Here is a 12,606-nt window from a genome sequence, read left to right on the forward strand (position 1 = left end):
GTCAATTTTTATTTTTATTTTTTTGTATATATTTTTTATTTTTATAACAGAAATGATGGCGGAAATATTTTAGTTTTTTAAATTTTTTAGTTTTTTATTTATATTTTAAGTTATGGTTTTTTAAATTCTTTTAAAGGGTTTTTTTGTATGATCACAAATCCTTTTTACACTTCTCATTTTGTATCTCTTATAAAACCTGTGTGAATATATTATTTGTATAGGTAAATATAAATAATGTATTGACGTGATAAGTTTTCTTAACTACTGTCGGGTGTTAGTTGTTGTGTTATAATTGGTTAATCAGTTGTTTTAACACTTTGCGTGATCCGCTGTTCAGTCATAGATGGATGACCCTATATTCTGTAAAATATTATAGGTGAAAGAACACACTTTGCATTAGCTAATAGTGGCTTAATTAATGTTTTAAGGTAAATCACCTGTGATAAATTAACAAGGGTTGATCGAATCTCGGTACGTCGAAGGATCGAACATATGTTTTTAACCCCTTTTTGGATGTAAAAATTATGAGAGATTTAAATTAGTTTTTATGATGTAAACTTGCACCCATCAAATATATAATGGGAAATTTAAAGTTGGTTGTTTAATTATTTTATATTAGTGTACCCTTCCACACTTTTCTAAAATAATACTAAGAAAAATTTGGACCGGTTTTTGGAAAAAAAAAGTTGTATAAAAATATGGGTGTTACAGATTAACATATAGAATGCCTGCTAGTCAGTTATGTTTGAATCCAAATACATATATATTCTGTTTTAGTTGCTTTTATTTTATATTTTGTATTATAAGTTTTATAGATCATTTAATCTCATGTAAATGTTTCATTGACTCTTTAAGACAAACAATCCATTTATCTTATAGAGTATGTAAATGTTTAACAAATTCACCTAGGTTGTTTGTTCGGTGTCTCGTTTGAAAAGGTTCTTGTTTAATAGTTGCTTAACCTATAAAGACTTGGTTTACGTGAATACTCATATCATCTTTCGTTTATTTATAGAGTATGTAAATGTTTAATGAATTCACCTAGGTTGTTTGTTCGGTGTCTCGTTTGAAAAGGTTCTTGTTTAATAGTTGCTTAACCTATAAATATTTGGTTTACGTGAATACTCAGATCATCTTTTGATCCAACTGTAGACCACGCCGACCTAATTGTATTATTTCAAACCGTGTTTATAAATATTGGTTTTGTTTATAGGTTGAAAACTTAACTTTCATTAAAATAATAAAATTTAATATGAGACGGATCGTATCATGATTAGACTGTTCGTATCATCCTTAGTTTGACCCTTTTGACTGAAAGAGGTTCATACGGGGTGTCACAAGTTAGAGAGTCCATTTGAACGCAGGGACATACCATATAATCTTGTGACATGCCGTATAATCTTTTCAACTTAACCCATATGAAAATGGATTGAGAAGGACCATTAGACGATCCATCTAACCTTCTTTTTTGTCCATTAAGGCTAAACATCAGTTTAACAACTTTCTGATACACGTTTAAGTGGTCTATGGTCTTAAACATACTTAAAAATACTTATGCAGCTTCTTTAACTTAACTTAACCGAGGTTTGATCGATTATAGTTCAATCATAGGCTAAATTAGTGAAAAATAAACTTAAACGAGTTATAAGTTCACTATACCTTACTTTCGAGTTTAACAAAACATAGGGATGACTTGTGATTGCTTTTAACACCTCTAGAGTACATGATAAAAGCCTCCTACTGCCTCAGAACACTTTGAGCTTACTTGAACTTGCTTAGAACTTCAAGAACACTAGTTAGCTTGTTTTAAGAGTGTAGAATGATTAACGAAAGTGTGATCATGGAAATGGTCGTGAAATGCTTTCATTTATTAGTCCACGCATGAGGATGTGTCAACAACTGAGTTTGACACGTTAGGATTGTATTTTGACAACAATGCTTATAGGGGCCATATATTTATTATACAAGCCATATGTCTAATAACTAACTTTGGAGTTTAGACCTGCTTAGATGACCCCTTCTCAAAATAGCAGGCAAGATAGACTGCTATTCAAAAGGCTCATGATAATTTAGTTAATCAAAGACAGATAAACTAAATCATAGGTTCTAAGAACAAAGTTCTTATCAAAAAAACTTAATAAAAAACTAACTAAACAATAAACCTAGATCCCATTTTATAGTTGGGCATTTTAAGTCAAATAGGAAACTAAATAAAATAAAAATTGGAAATTCAATTATAATAAAAATAAAAGATATTATTTTGATCTTTCTATGCTCCTACATAAGAGACGGTATGTCACAAGAGATAACTTAATATCCAAGTCGCGTTTCATACGGGCCGTCTCATAGATTAGACCGTCTGTGTAATCTGAATTTTGCTTAACTATAGATTAGATCTTGGACTCTTAGTTTAGCTTAAAGAAAACTTGGTCCTTCAACTTATAAAGATGGTAAATTTGGCACGGAAGTTTATGGGATGTTGCAATATTATTGCATTGTTTTATTACTTTTTAGTGTGAACAATGGTACGTCATACATGCTTATGTATTTCATGTTATTGATCATTAAAGAGGCTAACTTAGGACTTGCACGAGCATCGAATGAAGTTTCAAAAAGATGAGAGCGATTCAAATTTAAAATATAAAGTAGATTAAAATTCTAGGTCTAGATTTCGCACGTGACATGCAAGAGAGAACACCTCTCTCTCGACACGTGAGGGAGCCAGATTATGTACCTAACTAGTTTGCTCTTCGCGACATATAAAAAAGTGCAGCTTAGTCCCCCGCGATATGCCAAGCACCTAAAAATGAGTAAAATTTTATGGTTAACTAATATTTTCTAAGTTTTGTACCCTAAGAGAGTATCGCCCATTCTATCCGTCTCCGGAGACTCGATCACCTCCAATCGCTACCGGATGATGTGGATGTGAAGCTAGTTCATCCGAATCATTCCCGAGTATAGGGTTGTAAGATATGATTACTCTTTGTACATTTGGTTGAACTATTTGATTATATTTGATTAAAGTTGTATGCATATAATTGTTAGTATTGTTTTAAACTCATAACAATCGAGATTTTCTTGCATCATTGATATTTTAAGATGTTTACTCCTATTAGGATTGATGTGTGCTAGGGTTTTTTTTTATTGTTCTTAGCTTATGAATTGCATACAATAGTTCTGAACTAAGTCATGTTGTGAAGGAACCTCTAGCTATTAGGTACGCATGAGATAAGATTGTTGATGCCTATGATTAGGAATCCTTGTTAGCAAACCTAGAATATCAATCGTGATTAACCAAACCCTTTGTTTAAAAAGTTAAGTCAAGTTTTGTATTTATCTGAATCGTGGGTGTGATTATGTTCTCGTTAATTCCTAAACTAGTTTAAGTTTTGTTACTTTCAAAATAAAACCTACTAGTCAGCATTCAAAACAAAACTTCATAATCATTTCTATATAATTGTTTTGTAAATAATTAAATAAATTATCAAAAGTATAATGTTGGTCACATACTTCTCTAGAATCGATACCAGGCGTACCATGCCTATAGGTTAGTTGGGTTTTTGCATGATCGGTATGTCACTATCATCAATGCCACTCAAGACAAAACTTGAGTGATCGGTATGGCATACTTCTCAAGAATTGATACAAGACGTACTTGTCTATAGGTTAATTGGGTTTTTGCATAATCGGTATGACACTATCATTAATGCCACTCATAATAAACAATTGGCCGGAGCTATACAGTATCTTACATTCGCCCACCCATCCGGACCTAACATACGTGGTTCATCAAATCCGTCTTTTCATGCATGCCACTCGTGAAGGGGTTCAAATGAGTATTCAATATGTAAAAGAAACAACTAATCACAACCTTTAGATATCTCCCTCCACATCGCTTAAACCGTGCGCGTATTTTGATGTCAATTGGAGGGTTGTACAGACTGACGACATCCCACTTCCATTAATTGTGTATATTTAGGGGGCAACTTAGTTTTGTCGTCGTTAAAATGATAACCGACAATTTCTCATTCATGCGTTGAAGCAAAATATTGAGGCTTGCAAACACGGTGGCATAAACGAGGTGGTTCTAGATTCTCCTTCCCGAACTATTTGTTCCTACTCATCAAGCCACCCTCATTGTTATAAAATTTCCATGGTATATTTATTAGAAAATCTAGTTCAACACCAACACACTAACACATGTAGTACTCGACATACATTTTGTTCGAGAAAAAGTACGAATTGATGCAATTCGAGTTCTATGCATCCCAACTAATTTCAATATGCGGATACTTTTACTAAAGGATTACCACACCTGCAATGTTCACGTTTTCAATCCAATTTGCATGTCCGCCATCTCCCGCTCAGACTGAGGGGATGTATTAACCTAAATATTAGTATGCTATATTTAGTTAGTATTTATGCATTAATGTAATTGATATCATCCACTAAGTTCTAGGAGGGATAGATGGACATTCTTGTATATATCGGCCATTTGTGAATAATCAAAACACGGTTGAATCATACTCTTTCAATTTCGAGTTGACCATGACGTATAAAAATGTTTTGTGATTAGGTAGTGTTATTCACAAGCACTTGTGTTGACGTATGGAAATGTTTTGTGATTAGGTACTAGTGTTATTCCAGGGCTGGCCATAAGGTGTGGCAGGGTGGTCGACGGCACATGCCTGACACCCGCTATGCCCGAATTTTTATTTTATTTTTTTTAAATTATATGTATTTTTATTTAAACAATATGTATTTTTAGTGTTTAAACTCAATTAAATAACCGTTAGTTTGGTTTAGTGGCAAAGGGGTATTACTCCCAACCTAAAGCAAAGTTTATGGGTTCTACTCTCATTTGAGGCATTTTTAATCTTATATTTATACAAAAGTTTTTTTACACAACCCAATTATAACAAAGTAAACCCATATTAAAATTACATTGTTTAAAACCAACAAAATACTCCTTTTCTTTAAGGCCTTAAAAAAGTTCATCTTCGGTCCAAATTTTTTTTTTTTGCTTTCTCGGAGCCGACCCTGTGTTATTCACAAGCATTTGTGTTGACTTACTTTTCAGACTAATTGCAGGATGGATAGATGTTTTGTGAGTGTTATTTACAAACATTTTTATGAAAATGTTTTGTGAATAATCAGTAAGGAACTGTCAGTCTAAAACTCTTTGGATTAACTCCTAATCACTTACTGTAACTCAATTATTACCATTATGGTGCCTCAAATTGCAGTTAAGGATAGTAACCTAAAAAAACAATACAACTTTTTTTATTAAACAAAACATTTTACATATAAGATACAATTTGAAACACTTTCTTGAAAAAAAATATGCCAACAAATTTTACAAGGGATCGTGTATATCATAAGGATAGGTAGATTCTATTTAGAAGCGTCCTTCAGACTTTGCCCTCATCTGTTTTGTGTTGATAGGAATTTTTTTGTTCGGATTTATAGTATATAAAAATATATAGACCATGAATCTTTTTTCATACTATACGTTGATAACATGAAGTGTCTCTTTGTTCTCACCAATCAATGATAGAACTGTAGCCGCTATGTGCTTTGGGGTGAGACCAGCCTCCTCAATTTGGTCAGATTGAGCCCCATGATCAATATATCTGTCAGGTAGTGTCATTGCTCTCCACTGTGTACAAAAAAAGAAATATCGAATCACTACAACATTTTCATTTTGTCACTGCTATAAGGATAATGCATGAGAAAAGGATTAATGTATTAGATATAAGATATGGTGTTGTCATCGAAAATACCTTAAGGTTTCCATCGAGTAATCCATTTAATGCTAAGAAATGAGAAACATGAGAGCTAAATCCTCCAATAGAGCCTTCTTCAACTGTGATGAGTACCTCATGCTCATTTGCCAGTTGTTTGATCAAATTTCCATCAAGTGGCTTGCAAAATCTTGCGTCTGCTACGGTCACAGAGATACCTATCGATTGAAGAAGATCACTTGTTGCTAAACAGCTTTGTACTATGGTTCCATATCCCAATAAGGCCACTCTATTTCCCTCCTTAATCACCCTTCCCTTTCCAACCTATTTGAAGTTTTGATAGTCAAATAAAGACTCAACAATAGTCATGTACACAATGCGCAAAATATCATCATGAATATACAAACTAAGTACCTCTACTGGAGTTCCTTTGTTATTTGGTGGGAGTAATGAGCCTATCCCATTGCCTCTTGGGTACCTGAAGCAGCTAGGACGATCATCGATGGCTGCTGCTGTGGCCACCATATGCATGAGCTCCGCCTCACAAGAAGGAGCCATCACCACCATGTTTGGTAAGCAAGCCATGAATGTTGTATCGAATGCACCACAGTGAGTCGGACCATCTGCTCCCACCAAACCAGCCCTATCCATAGCGAATCTAACCGGAATCTTTTGAAGATCAACATCATGAACCACCTGCACCATCAAATACATTTACTTAACCAGTGCTCATATCTTTAAATAGTAGCTTACTTATCAATACACTAAAATCATTTTAAAGGTAATAGTAGTTATCCATCATATTGTACAATATCATTTACTGAAATATCCCCTTTAACAATATGCCAGAGATCTTACTTGATCATAACCTCTTTGTAGGAATGATGAATAAATGGCACAAAACGGTTTCAGCCCTTCGGTTGCTAAACCCGCAGCAAAGGTGACCGCATGCTGCTCGGCTATGCCAACATCAAAACACCTCGTAGGAAACTCTTTTTGGAATGTGTTAAGACCGGTGCCTCCTCCCATAGCCGCATGAATAGCAACTATTTTGTCATCCTCCTTCGCTTCAGCAACCAAAGAGTCCGCAAAGTATTGAGTATACGAGAGTGTTTTGGTCTTGGTTTTCACCTGTTTTCCGGTTTTAGTATCGAATTTCACACCACCTACAAAATATCATATTAGAAAGACTTGTGTTTTAATTTCAAATGTTCATTTGATTGTAAAACTTGCAATACCATGCATTTTGTCAGCAGCAACTTCAGCTGGGAGGTATCCTTTGCCTTTTTCGGTAACAATGTGGACTAGAACTGGTCCGGGAGCCGGCATAGACTTAATCTTTTCAAAAACATAAACAAGATCTTCTAGATTATGTCCATCTACCGGACCAATGTAGTACAACCCAAGCTCTTCAAACATGGAAGCCCCTTGGCCACCCACAATTCCTTTTATGGCAGAATCCACTTTTGCTGCAACTTCATGTGTTTTATCCCCCAATTGCTTTGTTACTTCCTATTAATCACAAAATATGACATTTACCCCAATGTACAAACTAACTCCATTTTAAAATTAAAATGTTTCATTAGTTTTATAATTAAATAACATCTTTGAGATATAAGTTTAATAATCTATTATTTATAATCTGATCTTTTCTAACTATTTTCATCTGACTTTATTTTTTACATTTGTGTAACTTTCAATTGCCATTTAAATTAACAAAATTTAATTAGATGGCATGTTGTACACTATACAGTGAAAAAAGTTAAGTCATATATAAAATGGAGAAAAAAAAACAATTGAAAGCTTGTCACATTTTTTAGTCAAATGAAGCCAACGCACAAATTTATATCCATCTGAAGATGTATTCTCTTTAGAGGTTTAATAATTAAGTAGCATCTTTGGGATTTATATATAAGTTATTTATTATGTGGAATACATCAAATAAGAATAGAGGAAATTGGACCTTTGCGGCTTCGCGTAGTTGTTGAAACTTCTTGCTGGTTTGTAGCCTTGTGAGGGATCGACTGAGAGCCCCAACGGGCGGTGCAGGACCGTCAATAGTGGCTGTGGTAGGGAGACTTGGCGGTTATCATTCAAGACTATGATGAGATTGGAGTCAAGGTAGCCTGCATTATTCATAGCCTCGTATGCTTGTCCTGCTGTCATGGCTCCATCCCCGATCACTGCGATTATGTGATTGTGCTTTCCCTGTAAGTCTCTAGCAACCGCCATTCCTGCATTGAATTGTAAGTGAACAATGTCATTTTTCTCTTATGGATAATTTAATAAATACCAAATTTAGTTGAACTCAGTGTTTCTCTTATATGTCATATAGGTTTTTGGAGCCTGGAAATCAATAGATGCAACCTATGTATCATTTAATATACAGGTATCTAAACACTAATGGTCTTGTTATTGGTGAGACTTTTACGTCAATATATGATTGTTTGCTTACAAATAATATTTCTATTAAAAGTACTTACATCATTCTCATTCAACCATTAAATTTTGTGAGGAAGGTCTTCATAATTTAGAGAGTGGTTTAAGGTGTTGTTAATGAATGAGAGAGAGAGAGAGAGAGAGAGAGAGAGAGAGAATTATGGTGATTTTTCTGTATACTTGAAAAGTTCATGAAGCATCCTATAATTTTTATTTTAATATTTACTGAAAGTGATTGTGAGTGAATTCGAGAGAAAATATGTTGATAAAGGTATAAAAAAATATCATTTAATTGAAAATGAAAGAGAAAACTTAGGGCGCGTTCGTTTCACGGAATGAAATGGATTGGAATTGGAATTTGCATAGGATTTGGAATTTGAAGGAATTGGATTTGGAATCTAAACATTCCAATAGGAATTGGAATTGGGGGGAATTAAAATCCAAATACATTCTTAATGTGTTCGTTTGACAATTGAATAGACATCAAGTTTTTTTTTTTTTTTTTACAATGACACCGGCGAAAACATTTTAGATTTTTTGTTTTTTTATTTATATTTTGCGTTATGATTTTTTTATAATTTTTTTTTTAGTTTTTTATGGGTTTTCTATTAAGATTAAAAACCCCTCAAAAAATATTCAAAAATATTAATAAAAAAATCATAACTCAAAATATAAATTAAAAAAAAATCTAAAAAAACTAAAATGTTTTGTTCGTTGTCCTCGTTAAAAAAAAAATACTCGGAATAAGATTCCAAAGAATTTCCTTGAATTCCTCCACATTTTGAAAGGATTTGAAATCCCTATATTTAAAGGAATTTGAAGGATTTGAATTCCAATTCCAATTCTTTAAACCGAACACACCACAATGGAATTAAGATTCCAATTCCAATTAAACGAACACGTCATGTCATGAGATTTTAATTCCCATTCCTTTGAATTCCCACGAATTCCGTGAAACGAACACGCCCTTAGTGATTTTTTGTGTGATTTTGAATTTGAAGATACGAGATTAGATGTGAATGCTCTTAGACCAATATACTTAGACCATCTGAGTGGGCTTCTTTCAGAATTATGGCGCACGTTGCAAGCTTGTGTCGGCGACAGAATTCGAGAAACATAGAGAAAAAACGTTGTGTTGTTTCAGGAAAAACATGGATATTGTTCTGCACGTAACAGATGCAATGAAAGTTTAGAACCTACTACTAATTAATTTAGATATGAATTTTGTTAATTTGAATTCCTTTTTGGTTTATAGGTTACTGTTGTTTTGTTAATAAAACTCTTTAAAAAACAACTAAAATCATATTGAATAATATCAAGATGGTATTTTCCAAAATATGTGGCTATAGATATTACTTTTAATTTTTGATATAGGAAAAGTATGATTTTTCAAAATATTTGGCTCAAAATATTAATTTAATTTTCAAACTAACGTATTGTATAAAAGATAAAAGAGAAGTTGCATGTACAATATCATTCAAATACATTTGAACATGCACATGGAAAAAGCCATCTTTATCTTATTTAGCATGAGTTTTCAAATATTTATTATATATTTTACAAGAACAACATAACGACGTCAATAAAATGACAAAATAACTTTATAAGAATATCATATGACATAATATGATTATGACACCCTTATCTTGCTTTTAAATCGAAATATGGTTACTAAATGTCTAAATGTGAAATACCTAAACCAGCAGAAATGCTAGTGGAGCTATGGCCTGCACCAAACGCATCATGAAGACTCTCATCTCTCTTGGGGAACCCAGCGAGCCCACACGTTTGTCGAATCGTTCTCATTCTGGACCTCCTGCCTGTCAATATTTTATGTGGGTATGCCTATACGTACGTAACATAAGACGAGTTATCACATATTCTGTTTATTTTAAGATGACATCACACAAAAAATAACAACTCGGCCTAGTAATACCTGGTGACCAACGTCCCAAATGATCTTGTCTTCAGGGGTGTTGAACACATGATGGAGTGAGACGGTTAACTCAACCACCCCCAAGCTCGAACTCAGGTGACCACCGGTCTTTGACACGGTGTATACGATCTCTTCTCGGAGTTCAGCAGCTAATTGTTCGAGCTCCTACAATTACATAATTTAACGTGAATTAGGTTAAAAAAAATTGAATAATTGTGTTGGTTTTCTAGTTATTTTCATGCCATAAATTTCGACTCCACGTGATACACGCAAGTAAGGGGGGCCTAGCTACCAATTGATGTGGTATCTAAAGTTAATTAAATTGAATTAAATATAAAATAAAAAAATATTAACCATATGTTCTATAAATTAAAACAAACAAATTTTCTTCTAATCCTTTTTGTTTGGCCACTGTTTTTTTTTTAAATAATTATTAGTTTATATGTTTCATCTATAAGATTTGATCATTGACGATTTAATTTATTCATCGATAAAATAAAGCTTTATCAAACACCTATACCACTAGGTTAAATATATTTTTGATATTTAAAGAAAATTCAATAATACTTTTGCTGATGCAATTACCGCTAGACAAAGATTCTTCATATGAATTGGATAATTAATAGTATCCAAGATCGGAGTTTTCGGTTTCTCCCCAGAATACTTGAGGATGGTTGATGTGGTCCCATTAGTATTGACGATTGCTAGGTCCTCTTGTTCGTTAGTCATATTTTCTTTTGCAGCCGTTACGATTCCCGTAAACTAGTAAAATCAAGAAATAATATGATCAAATATGTGTATGCAACATAACTAAGCATGTTCATATAGTTAGGACAATAGTTTATGATCATTTTAGGAGAAAATATTGATCCTTTTATATATAACACAAACCGAACTACATCTGGATAATGGGTAAGCGAGCAACAAGCTGCGCCGTTATCCCCTTTTGAAACATATAGGCCGTAAACAAGAGATGAACATAAAATGCCTAACCTTTCGTATGTTTAACGGTATAATCGCGTTGGTGGATGAACTAAGCTTACTTGAAGAACTGTATTCATTTTGAGCTATGGCAGGCACGGGAACAAATCCACCCTTGAAAGAACCACATAGAGCCATTTGTTGGGATTGGCTTGAATTTTTGAAGAGGGTTTTAGAACCTTTTATAGACTAACCAAGAGTATGGATTCCCTTCAAGAAGCTAGCATTTCGTATTAGCAATAAATGATTGATATTATTTCATTTGGAAAAAATGAAATCTAGTCAAATTAGACCACCTGACACGTTTGCAAAATCAATATTATACAAGATGGCTTTTATCAATCTTTTGTGTTAAAATTTTAATAAATTAAACGTTATCGATATTTAATTAATATGGTTACCTTCATATATTTTAGCAGCCAAACGAAATTAGCACTTAAATCGAGGACCTGAGGTAATAAAAAACAAATATTAATTTTCATTTACAGTAGACTAAGACATGTGTTATGGTTTATTTTCATCATTCTCTATCATCTGTCATGTTTGCGTCATCTCAATGCCAACCCTTGTGTATCTTTATTAGATCATTGGAAACTTATCATATGGTCTAATACCAAAGATGAATTTCTGAATTGCTCAAGTTTCCGGTTTAGTTATACTATTTTAACATAAGCGTCTACTTGTTCTTTACTTTTATTAGCAAAATCTTTTGCATTTTCTTCCACTGTGGCATACGCTAAGTCAATTACTTGAATTTTTTCACCAATAGTAGCTTTTAACCCACTAATATCTATTCTTATAGGCTTTTTCTCTATTTTATATAATCATGTTTGCCTCTTTAAATGCATTAAGTTCACCAACTAAGTTAGTGATTTGAACCGACAACATAGAACAATTAGAACATACAGGGTGAATACTTACCTCAGACTAAATGTCTGCCATGGGCTTTTGATGTTCTGCATCCTTGATCCCCATTATCTTTACTTGTATCCTTCTTTTCTTCATCCACTGAAGATGTTTCTTCATCTGCTGAACATGCTTTCCTGTCCTTTACGGAAGTAATATCAGCTTTGAGTGCATGTTGAGTCAATTCCACAGCCTTAGAGCTTTCACTATTGCCAGAAGCACAATTCCTTCTATTTGTTCCCGAAGATTTTGTTGAACATGCCACTCCTACACATTTTTTAACTTGGTCCCCCATATCCAAAAAAAAAAGATACCTTTTGAAAAGATAGTTCCCCGTATCAGGTAACATCATCTTAATTACACGAATGGCTTTCTCTTCTACATCATACATTCGCTTGTCAGCATCGGACATGTTGACATACTTTGTCGCTATTTGTCTTCCTTCTATTTTAGTGACTGGTCAAATATATTCATTGGTCATGCAACTCCACATTCTAGCATCTTGATTTTCAATAAACACCAGAAATTGTTTTCTCCAAACAGCAAAATCTGCACCTATAACCAATTTTGGTGGCTTATTTGGGCTTCCGATTTTATCAC

At 33.4% G+C, this 12,606-nt stretch overlaps 1 pseudogene; it reads right to left on the minus strand.

The window, feature by feature from the left end:
- Positions 1 to 5,407: 5,407 nt before the first annotated feature.
- LOC143593765 (putative 1-deoxy-D-xylulose-5-phosphate synthase 2, chloroplastic) lies at positions 5,408 to 11,239 on the minus strand (annotated as a pseudogene).
- Between the last annotated feature and the right edge of the window lie 1,367 nt (positions 11,240 to 12,606).

This window comes from Bidens hawaiensis, unplaced genomic scaffold, assembly GCF_021521415.1.
Source record: "Bidens hawaiensis isolate Kalapana, Puna unplaced genomic scaffold, B.hawaiensis_p1.1 tig00042739_1, whole genome shotgun sequence".
In the NCBI taxonomy this organism is placed as follows: domain Eukaryota; kingdom Viridiplantae; phylum Streptophyta; class Magnoliopsida; order Asterales; family Asteraceae; genus Bidens; species Bidens hawaiensis.